At 28.0% G+C, this 22088-nt stretch overlaps 2 protein-coding genes across 2 annotated transcripts in view; one reads left to right on the top strand and one right to left on the bottom strand.

Moving 5' to 3' along the window:
• The window catches only part of LOC109598768 (elongation of very long chain fatty acids protein AAEL008004), a 114570-nt gene that overhangs the window by 36465 nt on the left and 56017 nt on the right, over positions 1 to 22088 (bottom strand). The gene's annotated exons all lie outside the window — the stretch shown is intronic.
• Positions 4087 to 22088, top strand: part of LOC109604502 (uncharacterized) — a 203173-nt gene continuing 185171 nt past the window's right edge. Inside the window, exon 1 of the mRNA XM_049967178.1 lies at positions 4087 to 4545. The gene's annotated coding sequence lies outside the window, so the exon portion shown is untranslated. The remainder of the gene's footprint in view (positions 4546 to 22088) is intronic.

The raw sequence follows: 22088 nt of genomic DNA, 5'->3' as shown, positions 1-22088 counted from the left end.
TTGTATGTCGCATGCATGTCGCTTGTCGCATGCGACATGTTACTTGTCGCATGCGACATGTCGCTTGTAGCATGTCGTATGCCACATGTCGCCTGTTGCAAGCCACATGTCGCCTGCGACATGTCGTATGTCGCCTGTCGTATGTCGCATGCGAGATGTCGCCTGTCGCATGTTCAAAGTCGGATGTCATTTATTATTCATATATTTTAATTATTTAATAATAATAATTATTATTATAATTTTATTTATTATTCTTTTTATTATAAATATAATAAATAATTATATAATAATAATAATAGAATATTATTTCATATTTATGAAATGTGTGTCGCATGTCGTGTGTCGCCTGGCGGATGTTGCATGCGACATGTCGCCTGTCGTATGCGACACGTCGCTTGTCGCATGCCACATGTCGTATGTTGCCTGTCGCATGCCACATGTTGCCTGCGACATGTCGTATGTCGCATGCGACATGTCGCCTATCGTATGCGACATGTCGTATGTCGCCTGTCGCAGACCACATGTTGCCTGCGACATGTCGTATGTCGCATATCACATGTCACCTGCGACATGTTGTATGTCGCTTGTCGCATGCGACATGTTGCTTGTCGCATGTCGTATGCCACATGTCGCCTGTTGCATGCCACATGTCGCCTGCGACATGTCGTATGTCGCCTGTCGTATGTCGCATGCCACATGTCGCATGCGAGATGTCGCCTGTCGCATGTTCAAAGTCGGATGTCATTTATTATTCATATATTTTAATTATTTAATAATAATAATTATTATTATAATTTTATTTATTATTCTTTATTATTATAAATATTATAATAAATAATTATATAATAATAATAATAGAATATTATTTCATATTTATGAAATACCATTTGTACCGATAATAACACATAACAACAAGTAATTAATTAATTTAGCATGTATACAAATATCTTGAACTAAACGAGCAAACAGACCCAAATTCATACAAACCATATCATAATTTAATCCACCCCACTTACTAATTGTAACAATTACACAAATTAAAATCAAGGATGTGCACTTGCATGTATTAATACCTGGAGTTTACTGGTGGAGAATTTAATAAAGCATTTTTAATTACACCCCTCCCCCCGTAAAAACTTTTAAAACACCGTCAGCCGTCTGATAACTCGACTTGATGGCAGATCTAAACCACAACAGAATTTAATATTGCAAAGCCGTCGGCGTTATTGAAATTCGAGAAGGTGACTAACAAACTGACAACCTGTACAGTAGCTGAAGTATCAGTCAATTTAATTAGTTAACAAATGACTGCCTGATAACTAGATAAACTTTGTAAATGCGCCCCAGACGACAACACAGACACACACACGCAGGTGAGGTGAATGATTAAAGTCCCATATTCCCTTTTGTTGTGTGGGTGTGCGCCTTTCGCTGCAGGTGCATTTCAAACAATCTTTGACTTTAAATCTATGACTCGATACAAAAACATGAAAGACAACGACTTCATTTACAAAGCAAATTCCACTTAGTGGGAAGCCACCAAATTAAAATTTCATTCCCCCGACCGCCAGAAAATTGGGGGTGGCGACACCGGACCATTTCCGTAAAGGGAAAAAAATTGTCTATCCCTTTTACCCTTAAACCGTTACGTCAAATTGAATAAAACATATTTTCTATCATTGATGATCCCGATTCGCACGCTTGTAAACCGGAGAAGGGCCGGACGGTAATAGTAATTGGGGGTTGCAACAGACATAGGGGAGACTTCGAAAAAGTTATTGTCAACTTTTTTTTTCTCATACTTTTGTGTTTGTCAGCGAGAAGTTTTTGTGGTGGTGTTTTATTTATCCCTACAAAGGAAATAAGTCTTGTGAAAAATGTTTTGATATATGGCAGATATTATAGGTTGTGCACACAATATTTATGTGACGTATATGTATGGTATGAGGTGTTTCTAAAGTAGGTGATCAAAATGTAGAAGTAGATTTCTTTCATTTTAATATATTCAGCAATTTATACCATTAAATTTATAGCTTTTGGTGTTGTTGTCATAAATATCCTCTTCTTCAGATGTAATTCTTTCGATTGGTTACTGTTTTCATATATGGAGTGTATTTGGGATGTTTTGGCGGTGAAAGATCTAACAACGAAGAGCTAGAAGTGCTATTAATGGTTATTTTAATAAATTCAGCAGTTTTTTCCATTAAAGATGCAGCTTTTGGTGTTATAAATGAAGTCTGTCTCCATCAAGGTCAATAAGAATGAACTAAAGTTCAAAGTTGTCATAAATATCCTCTTTTTCAAGTGTAATTCCTTGGATAGGTTACAGTTTTCACATATGAAGTGTATTTGGGATGTCTTGATGGTGAAAGGTTTAACAATGAAGAGCTAGAAGTACTGTTAATAGTTATTTTAATAAATTCATCTGTTTCCACCTTCAAAGTTAGAGTTTTTGGTGTTATAAATGAAGTTTGTTTCCATCAAGGTCAATAAGAATGAACTAATAATATCCTCATCTTCAGATGTAATTCCTTGAATTAGTTACTGTTTTGTGTGTGATGTTTTGGTGGTGAAAGATTCAACAATGAAGAACTATAAGTGCTATTAATGGTTATTTTAATAATTTCAGCAGTTTCCACTATTAAAATTGAAGCTTTTGGTGTTAATAATGAAGTCTGTCTCCATCAACGTTAATATAAATGAACTAAAGACCAAAGTTGTCATAAATATCCTCTTCTTCAGAAGTAATTTCTTTGGATTAGTTATTGTTTTCATATATGGAGTATATTTGGGATGTATTGGTGGTGAAAGATTTAACAATGAAGAGCTAGAAATGCTACTAATGGTTATTTTACTAAATTCAGCAGTTTCCACTATTAAATTTGAAGCTTTTGGTGTTAATAATGAAGTCTGTCTCTATCAAGGTCAATATGAACGAACTAAAGTTCAAAGTTGTCATAAATATCATCTTTTTCAGATGTTATTCCCTTGAATTAGTTACTGTTTTCATATATGGAGTGAATTTGGGATGTCTTGATGGTGAAAGATTTAACAATGAAGACCCAGAAGTGCTATTAAAGGTTATTTTAATAAATTCAGCAGTTTCCACCTTCAAAGTTAGAGCTTTTGGTGTTAATAATGAAGTCTGTCTCCATAAAGGTCAATAAGAATGAACTAATGTTCAAAGTTGTCATCAATCATCATCGACTTCTTCAGATGTAATTACCTTGTATTGGTGCTAGAAGTGCTATTAATGGTTATTTTAATAAATTAAAGTTGCAGCTCTTGGTGATAATAATAAAGTTATTTAGAAGTTATTTAAGGATTAAAAAGATTTGCTAAGTATCTCATTCTATCTGGGAGATAAAAGAGTACATCTGAAAGGAACCATTCATTGACATTTTGTGTTTTGTCTATCAAGAAGTTGTAAAAATTTTTTTTTTTTTTGATACCAAATTTTATCATACACAATATGATGAAAGCTTTAAACAATAAAGCTTACACAGATTACTTCACATTTATGTACATAATTTTTGATTAGGTAAATTGATATTGACATTAATACAATACTTTTACTTTATGATTAGGCTAATTTATATTGATTCTCCATCTGAATGATATCTAAAACTTTATTATATGTTACTTGTGTTGTGTAGGTATACATAAATAAAAAATGATTATTTTTGGTACAACGACATAATAGTCATTATTATATGAAGAGGTATTGTTCTTTGTGAAGTTCGTCCGAGTACCTTTGTCATGTAAATAGGGACGATAATCCGGACACAAAAAGGCCAAACCCGGAACTTAGTCCCGCTAACTACACAGGTAAATAAAAACTAGATGGTGCCGTTTATATGGCACAATAAAAATGATAAGTCGAACCCATAAGGAACCCATTAAAGCAGGCAGGTCCAGCCAGGAGCGGTTGCGACGTGCGGCAAACCGAAACTCGGAAGCGCCGACCCCGTCGTCGTCGCCGTCGTCGTTGGGGCGGCCGCGGCACGGGCAAAGAAATTTAAAATAGAGTGCGGGGTTGGAAAGAGAGCGGCGCTGGCGAGGACGAGTGGGGAAGGGATGCGGATAGAGCGGGGCCGAACCCGGGTCGGACTTACGTTCGGCCGGTCGGAGCTTTCGTGCCGCGCTTTCGGGGTAGGGATGGTGGGGACGCCGTACGCCCGTCTACATCTACGTGGTACGCGCGCTACGCGTTCAGTTCCCGGGACACAGACTCGCTGAGGGGAGTCGAGTGCGACGGCGGCGGTTCCGTGCGGCAATAATATTTGTTTATTTCGTGGCCGACGCGAGTGGCGGTCCGATTTCGGCGGACCCGATCTGTTAAACTCAAACTGAAAACTGACGACGGACCCGATTGTGGATTTGAACTGTGCTTTTTAATAAAGGACTTACTCATAAAACTATCTTTTTTTATTTTCATTTCCTTTATTTGGTGGTCGGCTGTGTTTTGTAATTGTCATGACATGATGTTTTAGTGGAACAATAATTTGGTTGGCTGTGCTTTATTATGGAGCTTTTTATTAAAAGGTAGGGACAGAAATGTGCATTTTTTATAAACCACGGAGCTTTCGTCTTTGTTGTCGTCTCGATCCTTTATAAAAAATGCAGTGCTTAAAAATTTTGGATAATTTTGAACAATTTTTGAAAGTTTTATAAGAATTTAGGTACAAAGTAAATTATTAAAATTTTTCAGCACGTCATTTTAGGAGAAATAAATAACATTATTTGCATTAAAATATGTTTATTTTTAAAAATGTAAAATCGTAAATTTGTATTTAAAATTAAAAATAAATACTCCACAAAAATATTTAATTGTTTTTATGGACTATATATGTATTTATTATTCTATTAAGTAAAAGAAATCATTTTTTTAAATATTAAGTTAAAATATACATAGGAAATTCTAAATTAACTTGATATAAAGTATATTTTTCAAATTTCATATAAATATATTATAATCCCAATTAAAAACACAAAAAAATAAATGTAATTTAACTTAATTAATAAATAATTGACAACACTTTTTATAATTTAAGTAATTGGTAATTTAGTTTAACAATATTGCCACATTTTTATTGTTCATTGTTTTCTCAAAAATAAACAAAAAATTATTGAATTTATTGGAATAAAATAATAAAATTTAAGAGGATATAATTAATATTATATATTTAATATTTAAATTGTTGAGATTGTCTACTAATTAATAAATAATTAAAGCATTTAATAATTTATTAAAACAAAAATTTCACATTTGTCCAAGTTTTTTAAAAAATAAATGACTTCTTAATAAAATTATAGAGTCCATTCAATAAACTTAATAAATAAAAGGATAAAATTCTTAATAGTTTTGTTTTATGAGAGAATATGATTAATTATATATATTATTATTTAAATTGTTGAGATTGACAGTTAATTAATAAATAATTGGAGCAATTAATAATTTAGTAAAACATTTTTCAGCAATTTTATTGATTTATTTTAAAAAATAAATAAATTCTTAATAAAATTATAGAGTCTATTCAACAAACTTAATAAATAAGAGGATAAAATTCTCGATAGCGTTGTTTTATGAGATGATATAATTAATTACATAAATTTTAACTTTTGAGTCGTTGAGATTGGCTGTTAATTAATAAATAATTGGTGTAATTGACTATTTAGGAAAGTAATATTTTCAAAAACAAATTAACACTTAATAAATTATTGAATTCACTCAATAAATTTTATAAATAAAGTAATAAAATTCTTAATAGTATTGTTTTATGAAAGGATAAATTAATTATATATATTTTAATATTTAAATTATTGACATTGTCTGTCAATTAACAAATAATTGAACGAATTAATAATTTAGTAAAACAATATTTTTACATTTTCCTCTATTTTTATTCCAGTTTTTTGAAAAATAAATGAAATTTTAATAAAATTATAGAGTACATTCAATAAGCTTGATAAATAAAAGGATACAATTCTTGATAGTGTAGTTTTATTTGAGGATATAATTAATTACACACATTTTAGCTTTTGAGTCGTTAAGATTGGCTGTTAATTAATAAATAATTGAACTATTTGACAATTTAGAAAAGTAATATTTTCATATTTCCACCTTTTTTATTAAAGTTTTTTCAAAAGTAAATAAACCCATAATAAATTATTGAATCCACTGAATAAACTTTATAAATAAAATAATAAAATTCTTGATAGTATTATTTTATAAGAGGATATAATTAATTATTTATATTTTAATACTTAAATTGTTGAGGTTGTCTATTAATTATCAAATAATTAAAGCAATTAATAATTTACTAAAACAACTAACTGACAGTTTAGAAAAGTAATATTTTCATTTTTCCACTTTTTTTTCAAAAATAATTACACTCATAAAAAATTGTTGAAGTTGAATTCACTGAATAAAGTAGCTTAGGAACAAAGAGTTTAGTTCCTTGTTAAACACACTATTAAAATGTTAATTTATAAGATTTGGTATAAAAAAGTTATTCAAATAAGACAACAATGGATTTATAAAATAAAAATCTCATAAATCTTCTGTTCAATTTTTCAGTTACACAGATATTAAATTTTTAGCTTTCAAAGTTAATAAAGCTTTGTTTCCTAAGTCACCTTTGAGTTAATTTTAATAATGTCAATAACTTATAACAACCAATGTTTAGTTCCACATTAGACAGATTTTTTTAATGTGTAAAATAAAATTATAATTAACTTTTGTTCAAGTTTTATATTCTTATTTTCAGTTCAAAAACAATATTAAATAATCTGGCACACTTTTGTAATAATTCTATCTTTGTCTTTACTTTAAGGAAGTTAGGCAAACGTAATTAGTATTAAATTAAATGAACGTATCGTTTTCCAATTCTAACAAAGATAAGACTTTGCTGCAGCTTAATTTTAGATAAATCCGATTTAATTCAAGATGTTTAATAACATTACAAATGTGCATCTATTAAGTTTACAACGTGAACGAATTACTTCGCATTAAATTTCACAAATCAAAAATAAACTACAACTCCAAAACAACCCTCCAATGCTGAATATTATTTTAATACAGTTCGTAAAGTTTAAGCTCTCATTAAGTTTAGCTTAGGACAAACTACATTTACATTCAAACATTTTTTCTTGTGTGCTTTCATGTCTAATTTATCGAATAAAATTATAACTGTTTTGTGAATTGAAACTCGCATAAACATGTCGTGCATTAATTCCTGTGCGTCGTTAAATCCGCAGTTATTTAGTTATTAAAGTTTTTACACACTTTTTCATATTATTCACCTGACGGTAATGGTTGGTGAAACAAAACGCGGGCTCATAAATTCAACGCAAAATTAATAAATAAATAATCCGGAACTGCACACATTTGTGCCCCCCACATATAACTTTCGTGATCCAATCCAATAATAGTTAATTTATCGATAAAAAACGGGCACAAACTCCGATGTTTACATGTTGAATTTATGTTGCAGACGATTATATCTATTTCAGAGACGTTCCTATTGTTGAATTTAAAATTAGATAACGCCCCCGTTTCGGTGGCGTCCCGAAATAATCCCGAATAAATAAAACTACATACGTAAGTACGTAAGTTTAATTTATTTCGGGGTTGTACATCAACTGAGCAAAACGTCCAATTCACATTTTATTAATTATTAATCCAGGTGGAACAAGGATGTGGAAGTTTACCAACTGAGGGTTTCTGAATGATGCTAATGAGAGTTTTTTCGAGTCCATTGTGCGTTTACATTAATTTCTCGTAGCACATTGAAGGATCGATTGGTTGAAGTATAAAATTGCATACTCATTTTCCTTTATGTCGGATTGGATAGCTATTTTCCCCACAAAGAAAACGTTCCATGGCGTTTTTGAAGAAAAATCGTTACGTCAACACAAAGCAAACTAAAATTTCTGCGTTGTTATTTAACAACACGGGTTAAAAAATTATACCAACAAATGTAACACGTAAATCATTTAATTTTTGAAATGATTGGACCATTATAAATGTAATATTTAACTAATATCTATTTATAATTATTGCTAATTTAATATAATAATATCAACATATAATAATTTAATATATAATATTGTATAAAAACTATTTTAATTATGTATAAAATTATTATACTCCATATAACACAACAATTTTTATGATAGAAAATTTATTAAATAACTAATACAAACAAATAAATATAATATTAATTTATATAATAATAACTGAAAGTTACTGCTGTCGTAACAATTAAAAAGCTTTACTAAATTATTGATTCATTTATCTTTAGTTAATATTTAAACATTTCGGTAAAACTAATTTTATATATTTGAGCATAAATAAATAAATTTGTTCATTGGATTCAATATTTTGTTATTTATCTATTTCAAAGAGATCTAACTGAAAAAGTCTGAAATATGAAATTAATTTATTTAATGAATTCTATAATATATGTGTCATGTACAGTGTTAAAAATATATTTTATTTATTTATAACAACAAAAACAAAACTTTAATAGCTTTAAATGGTATAAATTTAATGACCAGGTTATTTAATTAAGCCTTCTGAATTTTTTAATACAGAAATCAAGTGTAATTTTATTTGAATTATTTATTTACACAAACGCTTATAAATTTACATTAATATAGTTTGTTATATGTGGAACCAAACACTATTTGTTGTCGTAAACTACTAAACTAAACACCAAATTTGATGTAACTTGGGAGAAAAAGCTTTAATAACTTTGAAAGCTTCAAATTTATTGACTAAGTTATTTAATTGAACAAAAGCTTTAAAAAATTTTTACTTCAGAAAATAACTGTAATTTTATTTGAATTATTTATTTACACAAAAGCTTATAAATTTACATTAAAATAGTCTGTTATATGTGGGACTAAACACTATTTGTTGTCATAAACTACTAAACTAAACACCAAGTTTGATATATGTCTATTTACCATCACTAAAATAAAATCAAAGGTAACGTGGGAGACAAATCTTTAATAAATTTGTAAGCTTTAAATTTAAGGACTAAGTTATTTAACTGAACAAAAGCTTTATGAACTTTTTAATTTAGAAATCAATTGTAATTTTATTTGAATTATTTATTTACACAAAAGCTTATACATTTACATTAAAATAGTCTGTAATATGTGGGACTAAACACTCTTTGTTGTAGTAAACTACTAAACTAAACACTAAACTTGACGTATGTCTATTTATCATCACTAAAATAAAATCAAAGGTAACTTGGGAGACAAAGTTATAATAACATTGAAAGCTTCAAATTTAATGACTAAGTTATTTAATTGAACAAAAGCTTTAAAAAATTTTTACTTCAGAAAATAACTGTAATTTTATTTGAATTATTTATTTACACAAAAGCTTATAAATTTACATTAAAATAGTCTGTTATATGTGGAACTAAACACTATTTGTTGTCGTAAACTACTAAACTAAACACCAAGTTTGATGTATGTCTATTTACCATCACTAAAATAAAATCAAAGGTAACGTGGGAGACAAATCTTTAATAAATTTGTAAGCTTTAAATTTAAGGACTAAGTTATTTAACTGAACAAAAGCTTTATGAACTTTTTAATTTAGAAATCAATTGTAATTTTATTTGAATTATTTATTTACACAAAAGCTTATACATTTACATTAAAATAGTCTGTAATATGTGGGACTAAACACTCTTTGTTGTAGTAAACTACTAAACTAAACACTAAACTTGACGTATGTCTATTTATCATCACTAAAATAAAATCAAAGGTAACTTGGGAGACAAAGTTATAATAACATTGAAAGCTTCAAATTTAATGACTAAGTTATTTAATTGAACAAAAGCTTTAAAAAATTTTTACTTCAGAAAATAACTGTAATTTTATTTGAATTATTTATTTACACAAAAGCTTATAAATTTATATTAAAATAGTCTGTTATATGTGGGACTAAACACTATTTGTTGTCATAAACTACTAAACTAAACACCAAGTTTGATGTATGTCTATTTACCATCACTAAAATAAAATCAAAGGTAACGTGGGAGACAAATCTTTAATAAATTTGTAAGCTTCAAATTTAAGGACTAAGTTATTTAACTGAACAAAAGCTTTATGAACTTTTTAATTTAGAAATCAATTGTAATTTTATTTGAATTATTTATTTACACAAAAGCTTATACATTTACATTAAAATAGTCTGTAATATGTGGGACTAAACACTCTTTGTTGTAGTAAACTACTAAACTAAACACTAAACTTGACGTATGTCTATTTATCATCACTAAAATAAAATCAAAGATAACTTGGGAGACAAAGTTATAATAACATTGAAAGCTTCAAATTTAATGACTAAGTTATTTAATTGAACAAAAACTTTACGAAATCTTTAATTCAGAAATTAACTGTAATTTTATTTGTGGTACTATTTACACAAAAGCTTATAAATTTACATTAAATTAGCTTAAATAATGTGTAACTAAACACTCTTTGTTATACTAAGCTACTTCATTACATTAAAGGGACAATTGTTACAAGTGTTATTTATTTTAGAATATTTAATAATACTTTTACAAGCTTTTGTTTTTAAAATGTGACCATTATCCTCTTGTAAATAAAAATATAGAGATAAAACTTTAATATCTACGAATTTAACTTGTACATAAAGCATTTATGAGATATTGAATTTATAAAACAATTTTATTAGATAAACCTGCAAACACAAAAGCGTATAAACTCACAATTAAAAAACAGTTTGCATAATGCAAACTAGATGGAACGGATTATACTAAGTTATTGAACTAAACATCATGTTTGATAAATTTGAACTTTACAAACCGTATTGAAATAATAATCAGCATTCGAGGATTGTTCCTGAATTCTAGTTTACTTCTGATTTATGAAATTTAATCCCAGCTAATTCACTCATGTTGTACGTCATGGATGCTGAATTAAATTGTCTTTTCTAACTTCTATTTCATATGATTAAAGTCAAAAAATTATTCAAACACATGAGAACTGTCTGGATATATTTTTAGAACGGGATCAAATGCAATAAACTGAATTGTTGGATTTTTTCGAAGGCAATATGAAAGTTAACGTCTTTCTAAAATCTTTAACTTCATTGAAACAGTCACATTAGAATTGGAAAACGATGCGAGTTGGAGAACTTCTCCCCAACATACCTGAATTACGTCCCACATTCTGATACTATCAAAGTAAAACCAATGGTAAAAGTGAACACACAACTGAATCCTAATGTAAATTGGAAATCATAAAATTGAATTAACGTTTTGATACGGATTGAAGTTGATGGTGGTGTCAAAAAAATCACTCCCACAGCTTAGATATTTAACATTTACACCGTGGCCATGCATAAAACATGTTATTTACTTGTGCCTCGTCTTAATATATTATTCATTAGCATCGCTTAAAAAGGTCTTTGTGGCGGTTAATAATTCAACGGGCATATGATATTGTGAGAGGATTTCATTGTCGTTACTGTGACAATGCATTTTTAATGGTGGCATGAGGCACTTTTAAAAATAAATAAAAATTTTATTAAACGTTCGTGTAATATATTCGTGGTGCCAGACACACGGTGGAAGCTAAGTGGATGCAGACATTTCAACGTCTGGGATGCGTAAAAATATTAAATATGGAGGGATCTAAAGTCTTTTATGGTCTATTCATTTTAACAACAACATGAAGAGCTGTTTCTTTGACTTCTGCAAATTCTGGCAGTATATATTTAGCTCATAAATTGAATATATTTAGGAAGAAAGAGCAGTTGGTCATCATCCTTTGATATCAAAGGAATCTTTTTTTCTGATCTTCACCAGAAAATAGATTCCTTTCGTTTAATCTGACTTTAGGCCCTCTTTATCTTAGTCCTCTCTTCCTTCTTCAGTACAGCCAAAAAACATTCCTCCTTGTCTCCCAAGTGGACTTCAAAGGAAGCTGGACCTTTGTATAAAATCAGAAATGGGTTTTCCACTTCCTTTCAAAATATATTGGCCACATTTATAATAATAAATGGTTAAATGAAGATGTTTCTTCTTGAGAAGAGGTGTCATATGTGACTAATTGGACTGTACCTCAAAAACTAGAGAGGATGGATGAAACTCTAAGTTAATTCTTAGTTTTCCCATACATTTAAACTTACTGGTCTGCATTATTTGACAACAAAAACGACACTGCCTTGTACGAGGTGCCTTTTAACTCGGTGAATTATTCAATAAATAAATTGCTTCTAATTCATGATGTGGGTCAAGTTGTTGCTAGACACATTTCTTTATCTATTTATCCAAATAAAACAGCAACAACTAACACAACTTAATTATAAATATGATCAGAGCTTGAAGCTAATCACATGTTAATGGAAACTGTTAGATGTAGTCTAAACATGCATTATAACCTAAGTTATTGAATGATAACTGAGTGAGTACTGTTGTGACTATATATAATTAATTAATGGATAACTGAAACTAAAAATTTTTATCAATATGATTGAGATTAAACGTAACACATCAAAAAACAAAAATATTCACCCAACCAACTGTTTGTTGCATTGGGGCGTGCTTTAATCTAATTTTAGATAACCCGTATTCGATGCAGGTGGTTCATATTTTAGACCATTACAAAACACACTTGCGCCTCATTCCCTTTGTTCCATTATTTACCATGAGGACCGCAGAACCAGCAAATGGTTCAGACACTGTGTAGATAACTGGTGAACATTATGGTTGTTATGGTTTTCAATCACTTGGCGTTTACTTACTTGATTCCAAATTGTGTTAAACAACCCAAAAATATTGAACATGGCTGTGCTCACGAATTGGTGTTGGTTTAATGATATTGCATGGCGAGGTAGTAATTTAAAGCAGTGAACTCGAACTGGAATAACGATTATAATAAATGTATTGAATTATAGAAACTCCACGGAGTTTTATTCTGATAAACACGGTGGAGTAACGTGGAAACTTTCTTTATTTGTAGCCATTTGAATATTTGTATTGGACTTTTACAAACTTGTTGTAAATAACAATTACCTTTAAAACGTAGTAATTTGTGTTTAAGTAAAACGAAAAGGTTTTTTAATCAATATTCGAAGGTTTACAGAGAATATTTTAATTTTAAATTAAATTTATGGACATTTGTTTTGGGTAAAATAATAAATAAAATAATTGTAGTAAACTCCATTCAAGTTTTATACAGTAAAACCTAAAATATTCTCCATTTTTGTTAAAATTAAATGAGAATACATCTAATAAATAGCTTACAACTTCATCTGTAATAGTTTTATTTAAATATTCCACCAACTTGTAAGAAACACTAATTATATCAATAATTGTTGTTCAACTAAAAAAGCAATAATTTTGTCAAACAATATACAATTTGAAGGTGTACAAAGGATGTTTGGATTGGTGAATGTCAATATCTTAATTTTAAACAAAATGCTGGTCATATCTTCTTCAATCTAGTAAGAAACATTAATTATATCAAAAAGTTTAAAGTAAAAAGACAAGAAACAATATACAGTTTAAAGGTGTACAATTAATATTTGGATTGGTGAATGTTAATATCTTAATTTTAAACAAAATGCTGCTCATATCTTCTTCTGTAATACTTTTATTTGAAGTATTATAAATAAGTCTAATTAATTTAAAATAATTTTTGATTAAGCAAAGACAGAACAATAGAATTTTGATGACGATAAGTCAGAATGTTGCTGACACCTTCATCTGTAATAGTTTTATTTGAAGTTATTTAAATATTTCTGCTAGACTTTCCCCATCTTGTAAGAAACACTAATTATGTCAAAAGGTTTTATAAGTTTTGTTCAAGTAAAAAGACAATAATTTTGTTAAACAATATACAATTTGGAAATTCTGGTCATACCTTCGTCTGTAATACTTTTATTTGAAGGATTATAAATAGATCTAATTAATTTGAAGTAATTTTTGATTAAGAAAAAACAGATTAGAAGAATTTTCATGATGATAAGACAGAATGTTGTTTACACTTTCATCTGTAATAGTTTTAATTGAATCTTGTAAGAAACATTAATTATATCAAAAAGTTTAAAGTAAAAAGACAAGAAACAATATACAGTTTAAAGGTGTACAATTAATATTTGGATTGGTGAATGTTAATATCTTAATTTTAAACAAAATGCTGGTCATATCTTCTTCTGTAATACTTTCATTTGAAGGATTATAAATAAGTCTAATTAATTTAAAGTAATTTTTGATTAAGCAAAAACAGAACAATAGAATTTTGATGACGATAAGTCAGAATGTTGCTGACACCTTCATCTGTAATAGTTTTATTTGAAGTTATTTAAATATTTCTGCTAGACTTTCCCCATCTTGTAAGAAACACTAATTATGTCAAAACATTTTATAACTTTTGTTCAAGTAATAAGACAATAATTTTGTTAAACAATATACAATTTGAAAATTTTGGTCATACCTTCGTCTGTAATACTTTTATTTAAAGGATTATAAATAGATCTAATTAATTTGAAGTAATTTTTGATTAAGAAAAAACAGATTAGAAGAATTTTCATGATGATAAGACAGAATGTTGTTTACACTTTCATCTGTAATAGTTTTAATTGAATCTTGTAAGAAACATTAATTATATCAAAAAGTTTAAAGTAAAAAGACAAGAAACAATATACAGTTTAAAGGTGTACAATTAATATTTGGATTGGTGAATGTTAATATCTTAATTTTAAACAAAATGCTGGTCATATCTTCTTCTGTAATACTTTTATTTGAAGTATTATAAATAAGTCTAATTAATTTAAAATAATTTTGATGACGTAAGTCAGAATGTTGCTGACACCTTCATCTGTAATAGTTTTACTTGAAGTTATTTAAATATTTCTATAGAACTTGTAAGAAACTAATTATATATAGTATAAAGAGAATTTTTTCTTGACTAACTTTCGAGTTGGTGTATTTCAAATTTAAATAAAAAGTAAGTTAACACCTTCGTCCATTCTTGTTTGTGTTTATAGTAATAACATGAATGTTTGTGTTGGACATTTACACCTTGTAATAAATAACAACAGCAATAAAAGGTTTACTAACTTAATCCAGCAGTAAAACAGGAATAGTCCAGAGTTAAACAATTTATAAAGAATTCAAGTCTTCAATTATTACCGTTACTATGTTGGAATTGTTTGCGTCGACTGTTGAATAAATATTGAAACTGCAATCTTGGAAAGCGTTAGAATCGAGCGTAACAACCATATGTAGATCCACGATTAAACCGATTTATCAATTTGTAAATAAAATGGTTTATTTCACACCGGCTCTGTTTTTTCCTTCTTTTATTTATCTTAGAGGCGATCGACTCCATTGAATGGATGTTTGGGCACGCCCGACCAATGTTGGAATTAATTTTTAAAGGCAACTTCGGCTTGGCATGTGTACAAATTACTTTTGCAAAGCCTTATTTGCACATCAAACCCTGTTATGATTTCGTGCCCGATAAAACATTCAATATCCCACTCATTTTTGGGTTTTTTTTGGTCCCATTGTGGGTCTGCGTCAAACGTCTAATAATAAAGTCGGTGTCTCTTGTACAAACGAAGTTAAAATCATATAAGGGCGAAATTTCAGCAGCTACATTATTTTACGCGACGAATGAGCGTAAAAGGGAGACTCCACAGTCCTTAATAATAAAGGACAACAAAGTAGACTTCGTTTTTTGCTTAATCTAATTACGTCAGGATAGTTTCAAAGACATCTTTATATGCCAACGTAAAAACACGGTTGTTCCACCTCGTCGTCGTCGTCGTTGTATTCTTTTTTTCCTTTCATTTGTAAAATTACAATTTTCATTTATTTTCTAGTCCTTAAACATGCCGGAAAGTTTTCGGTTCCCGGTATAAATTAGGTAAGAGTGTCGAATAAAAGTGTTAAAGTAAATTGCGAGACTTTGAAAGTGGCTCCACCAGAAAGAAATTGGTTTGTCAATAAGCTCGTGGAGCATCATCCCATAGCCATTCTCTTATTGCTAATAAAGACATCCCTCCGGTTCTATAGGTTGTATGGGTCTTTATTTACGAACTTCTAAATTACAAAAAGGTACAGGAGAAAATGAGCTGTCTTCTAATAATCCAAGGTCATTCCTTTTTGTTCCAAAACACAAGGGCTCTCGGGAACGACGTGCTATTTATTGAACTACTTACACCCTTAATAGGCGGGGGCTCCGAACGAAAAATGAATAATCACATTTCGTGAGTTTCCCCACCTCGCAACAATAGGACAACTTTTATCGACTTCATCGGATTTTAAACGAAAATCTTTTATAAAGCTTTGTGTATTGTTTCACAACAGTGTACTTGTTTTACTTTGATCATTTCAGTCTTTTTACTAACATTTAAAAAATTACAAAACTTTCAGTTTATTTAAGTTGATTTTAGTGTTATTTATCCTTATAATTTAAGTTTAATGGAAGCTTTGTTGAAGAGAGGATACTGGTTATCTGTATCCATGTTCAAGTAAAGTTAGGACGGTATCAGAGAGTGGCCTCTTATATAATCGCAGATGGTACATACCCAGCTACAGGTATAAGTCCAGCCATGCAATTATAATCAAAAGACCCACCAGTACGTAAGGCCAAACTATGACAATGACTGTTCAAATGTAGCTCCAAGAATCGCCACCTTTGTCATTCCTTAGAAAGCTTTGTATTTTGATTAACAAAAGTATTCTCGTTTTCCATATACAAAAAGTACAGTTTTTGGATCTAATTGTTCTTTATTACTAAAGCCAAAATAAATTTTCAAATATCCCTAGAATAACTACAAATAAAAACTACAATGGATGAATATCTGGATATATGTATCTGAAATAATCTGTATGAACATTTATATACTATTTATTAAAAATATCCTCATTTTATTTGAACAAAAATTGGAAGTATTAAGAATCTAACTATTTTCCATTACAAGTTTGTGGAAGAACAACAGAAATATTTGTATAGCCACCAATAAAAACTACAATGGATGAATATCTGGATATATTTATCTGAAATAATCTGTATGAACCTTATATACTATTTATTAGAAATATCCTCATTTTATTTGAACAAAAATTGGAAATATTAAGTATCTAATTATTCTCCATTACAAAATTTTGGATGAACAACAAAAATATTTGAATAACCACCAATAAAAAATACAATGGATGAATATCTGGATATATTTATCTGAAATAATCTGTATGAACCTTATATACTATTTATTAGAAATATTCTCATTTTATTTGAACAAAAATTGGAAATATTAAGAATCTAATTTTCTCCATTACAAATTTTTGGATGAACAACAAAAATATTTGAATAACCACCAATAAAAAATACAGTGGACGAATATTTGGATATATTTATCTGAAATAATCTGTATGAACATTTATATACTATTTATTAAAAATATCCTTATTTTATTTGAACTAAAATTGGAAGTATTAAGAATCTAACTATTTTCCATTACAAGTTTGTGGAAGAACAACAGAAATATTTGAATAACCACCAATAAAAAGTACAATGGATGAATATCTGGATATATTTATCTGAAATAATCTGTATGAACCTTATATACTATTTATTAGAAATATCCTCATTTTATTTGAACAAAAATTGGAAATATTAAGTATCTAATTATTCTCCATTACAAATTTTTGGATAAACAACAAAAATATTTGAATAACCACCAATAAAAAATACAATGGACGAATATTTGGATATATTTATCTGAAATAATCTGTATGAACATTTATATACTATTTATTAAAAATATCCTCATTTTATTTGAACAAAAATTGGAAGTATTAAGAATCTAACTATTTTCCATTACAAGTTTGTGGAAGAACAACAGAAATATTTGAATAGCCACCAATAAAAACTACAATGGATGAATATCTGGATATATTTATCTGAAATAATCTCTATGAACCTTATATACTATTTATTAGAAATATCCTCATTTTATTTGAACAAAAATTGGAAATATTAAGTATCTAATTATTCTCCATTACAAAATTTTGGATGAACAACAAAAATATTTGAATAACCACCAATAAAAAATACAATGGATGAATATCTGGATATATTTATCTGAAATAATCTGTATGAACCTTATATACTATTTATTAGAAATATTCTCATTTTATTTGAACAAAAATTGGAAATATTAAGAATCTAATTTTCTCCATTACAAATTTTTGGATGAACAACAAAAATATTTGAATAACCACCAATAAAAAATACAATGGATGAATATCTGGATATATTTATGTGAAATAATCTGTATGAACCTTATATACTATTTATTAGAAATATCCTCATTTTATTTGAACAAAAATTGGAAATATTAAGAATCTAATTATTCTCCATTACAAATTTTTGGATGAACAACAAAAATATTTGAATAACCACCAATAAAAACTACAATGGATGAATATCTGGATATATTTATCTGAAATAATCTGTATGAACCTTATATACTATTTATTAGAAATATCCTCATTTTATTTGAACAAAAATTGGAAGTATTAAGAATCTAACTATTTTCCATTACAAGTTTGTGGAAGAACAAAAGAAATATTTGAATAACCACCAATAAAAACTACAATGGATGAATATCTGGATATATTTATCTGAAATAATCTGTATGAACCTTATATACTATTTATTAGAAATATCCTCATTTTATTTGAACAAAAATTGGAAATATTAAGAATCTAATTATTCTCCATTACAAATTTTTGGATGAACAACAAAAATATTTGAATAACCACCAATAAAAACTACAATGGATGAATATCTGGATATATTTATCTGAAATAATCTGTATGAACCTTATATACTATTTATTAGAAATATCTTCATTCTATTTGAACAAAAATTGGAAATATTAAGAATCTAATTATTCTCCATTACAAATTTTTGGATGAACAACAAAAATATTTGAATAACCACCAATAAAAAATACAATGGACGAATATTTGGATATATTTAACTGAAATAATCTGTATGAACATTTATATACTATTTATTAAAAATATCCTTATTTTATTTGAACAAAAATTGGAAGTATTAAGAATCTAACTATTTTCCATTACAAGTTTGTGGAAGAACAACAGAAATATTTGAATAGTCACCAATAAAAACTAAAATGGTTGAATGTCTGGATTTATTTATTTAAAATAATCTGTATGAACCTTTATGTATCAATAGATTAGTTAGATTTACTTATACTTCTTCAAATAAAAGTATTACAGGTGAAGATATGACCAGTATTTTGTTTAATATTAAGATATTAACATTCACCAATCCAAATATTAATTTTACACTTTCAAACTGTATATTGTTTATCAAAATTATTGTCTTTTTACTTGAACAAAAGTTACAAAACTTTTTGATATAATTAATGTGTCTTACAAGATTCAACTAAAACTATTACAGGTGAAAGTGTAAACAACATTCTGACTTATCGTCATGAAAATTCTTCTACTCTGTCTTTTCTTAATCAAAAATTACTTTAAATTAATTAGACCTATTTAAAATCCTTCCAATAAAAGTATTACAGAAGGTGTAAGCAACATTTTGACATATCATAACTATTCTATTCATAACCCTTCATAAATTGTTTAACAAAATTTATTTGAATCAAAATTAGATACATTGTTATTTTGTCCAAGTTTATCCAACACAAATATTTAAACGACTACAAACAAAGAACTTTTATTCCAGTATAATAAACCTTGACGTTTCGATAATTCACTACATTTATTATAATCATTATATTAGCTTGAGTTTGCTGCTTAAATTACTACCCAGCCATGCAATGTCACTACCATAAATTTGTGGGCACGGACCATGAATATTTAAAATGATTATATTAAGCTTTACAATTTTGTTAGTAATAAATCGATAAATAATTCAATATTAATACCCAAATCCATATTTAATTTGGGACCGGTGTTTTATTCTTAAACAAATTCAGCATGATTAAATCATGTAATTTAATTTTAAGACCAGACAGAAAACGAAATAGGAAAATCATTTCAATTTTATCGCAACCTAATTATAATAATATTGTTTTAAGAGGCACAGAGAGCTTCTAATGTCGATTACGTGCAATTTTAAAATTATTTATTCGCCCAGCAAACTTGTGCATTTAAAGAGCTTTCATTACGGCACTCGATTACATGAATTTAAATTTAATAATAATATTAGGTCGGGACGGAATGTAAAAGTTACCTAATTGAATGCAAATAGACCTATCAATATTCTGTGCTTAGATTAATCGTGTCTTGGTTTTATAAAAAAATAGTTTAAACGTCGGTGAGCTTTAAAGCTTTATAGGCGGCCATTTTATTTTAGTTTTAAACGCGTTGTTTAGTTTGGCACAACGGAATACGTTGGCAAATAAGACTGTGTACAAAAGTATATAAATTTTATGACTCGGAGACATTATTATAAGGAAACATTTGTTTAACTCAAATTTTCATGTTACAATAACTTTAAACCAAACAGTTTGAATGAATATTTTCAGTGTTTGCCTTTTGGAAAAGGGTTTGGTGAAGGATCAGGTGAAAGGTCCAGATTGATTTTTGTCCTAAATATACAAAATTCGATGGGTTATTAAAAATTGCTGCCCTAGAGGAATTTATTTTGTTAAAAAATTATTTGCTTTAAATTTTGTGAAGCTTTCAATTACTTGTTAAAAATTCAAAAATAATTGGGACAATGGAAAAAATCGGAAATAACTAAAATCATCGTGACAAATATTTATAATCAAAAACGTAATGAAATTTTTTTGATACTTTTAATATGAACTAGACGTAAATTTTTTATCGACAATGGAAAATGATTTATTAGTGACATGGTTGAATGCAGACAAAAGCGCATATTAAAATTTCGAATTTAAATTTCATGTGTAACAGACGCGAAGTAAATTGATATTGAACAGTTAAAATGAGAGGTTTCATTTTAATACGTACTAGTAACTAGTTTCACATTGTCAGAACTTTAATGTGTTAAACTTAAATCAGTTATTCCACATACTATTTTAAAATTTAATAAAAAGTCCAAAACTTTTTTGTTTTTTCAATATGTTTTACTGTACAAAATCACATTAAACTTATCTAATTTAAATTTCATTTAATTTAATTAGATTAATATTTATTTAAATTATTAATTTAAAGTTTAGTGTGCTTAAAAAATTATTAAACTAATTAGAAACACAGTTGAAGCTGTCTATTATTGAAAGTACTATTTTATTATATCATAAAACTTAATGGTTGTACCAACAAATTTTTATTTGCAGAACTTACTTTACAGCGACATCTACTTCTGTTTTAAATTGAAGGGACTAAAAATTAGTCAATTCAATATGAATTAAATTATTTATTTGAATTGATTTTAATCCACAAAGTTTTCAGAAGTTTAGTGAGCTTAAAAAAATTACTGAACTGATTAGAAACTCAGTTAAAGCTTTCTATTGTTGAAAATACTATTTTATAATGTCATAAAATTTAATGGTTGTTCTAACAAATTTATATTTGTAGAACTTACTTCATAGCGACATCTACTTCTATTTTAAATTGAAGGGACTAAAAATTGGCTAAATAGATTATTGGAGTGATATTTCTGAATTTTTATACGTGCGAAGTTATTCAATATGAATTAAATTATTTATTTTAATTGGTTTTAATACAGTTTCAAAGTTTTCAAAAGATTATTGAACTGATTAGAAACTCAGTTAGAGTTTTCTATTATTGAAAATTCTATTTTATAATACCATAAAACTGGTGATAATGGTGGTTCCAACAAATTTCTATTTGTAGAATTTACTTTACAAGGAAAGGAGAATCGACTATAGATTAGTGTCTTGTCGCTGAAATGTGTTTCTCCGATTTTAATACGAATTAATTAATGCGGTCTAGACACGGATTTAAATTATTCGTGTAAAATAACTAAGGCAACCACGAAATATAAACAACTACGTGGAATTAATAAAGACCACATCATTTGCCTTATCCGTA

This window comes from Aethina tumida, chromosome 5 (genome assembly GCF_024364675.1).
Source record: "Aethina tumida isolate Nest 87 chromosome 5, icAetTumi1.1, whole genome shotgun sequence".
Taxonomy (NCBI): Eukaryota; Metazoa; Arthropoda; class Insecta; order Coleoptera; family Nitidulidae; genus Aethina; species Aethina tumida.
This window is presented reverse-complemented; position numbering and strand designations above follow the sequence as displayed.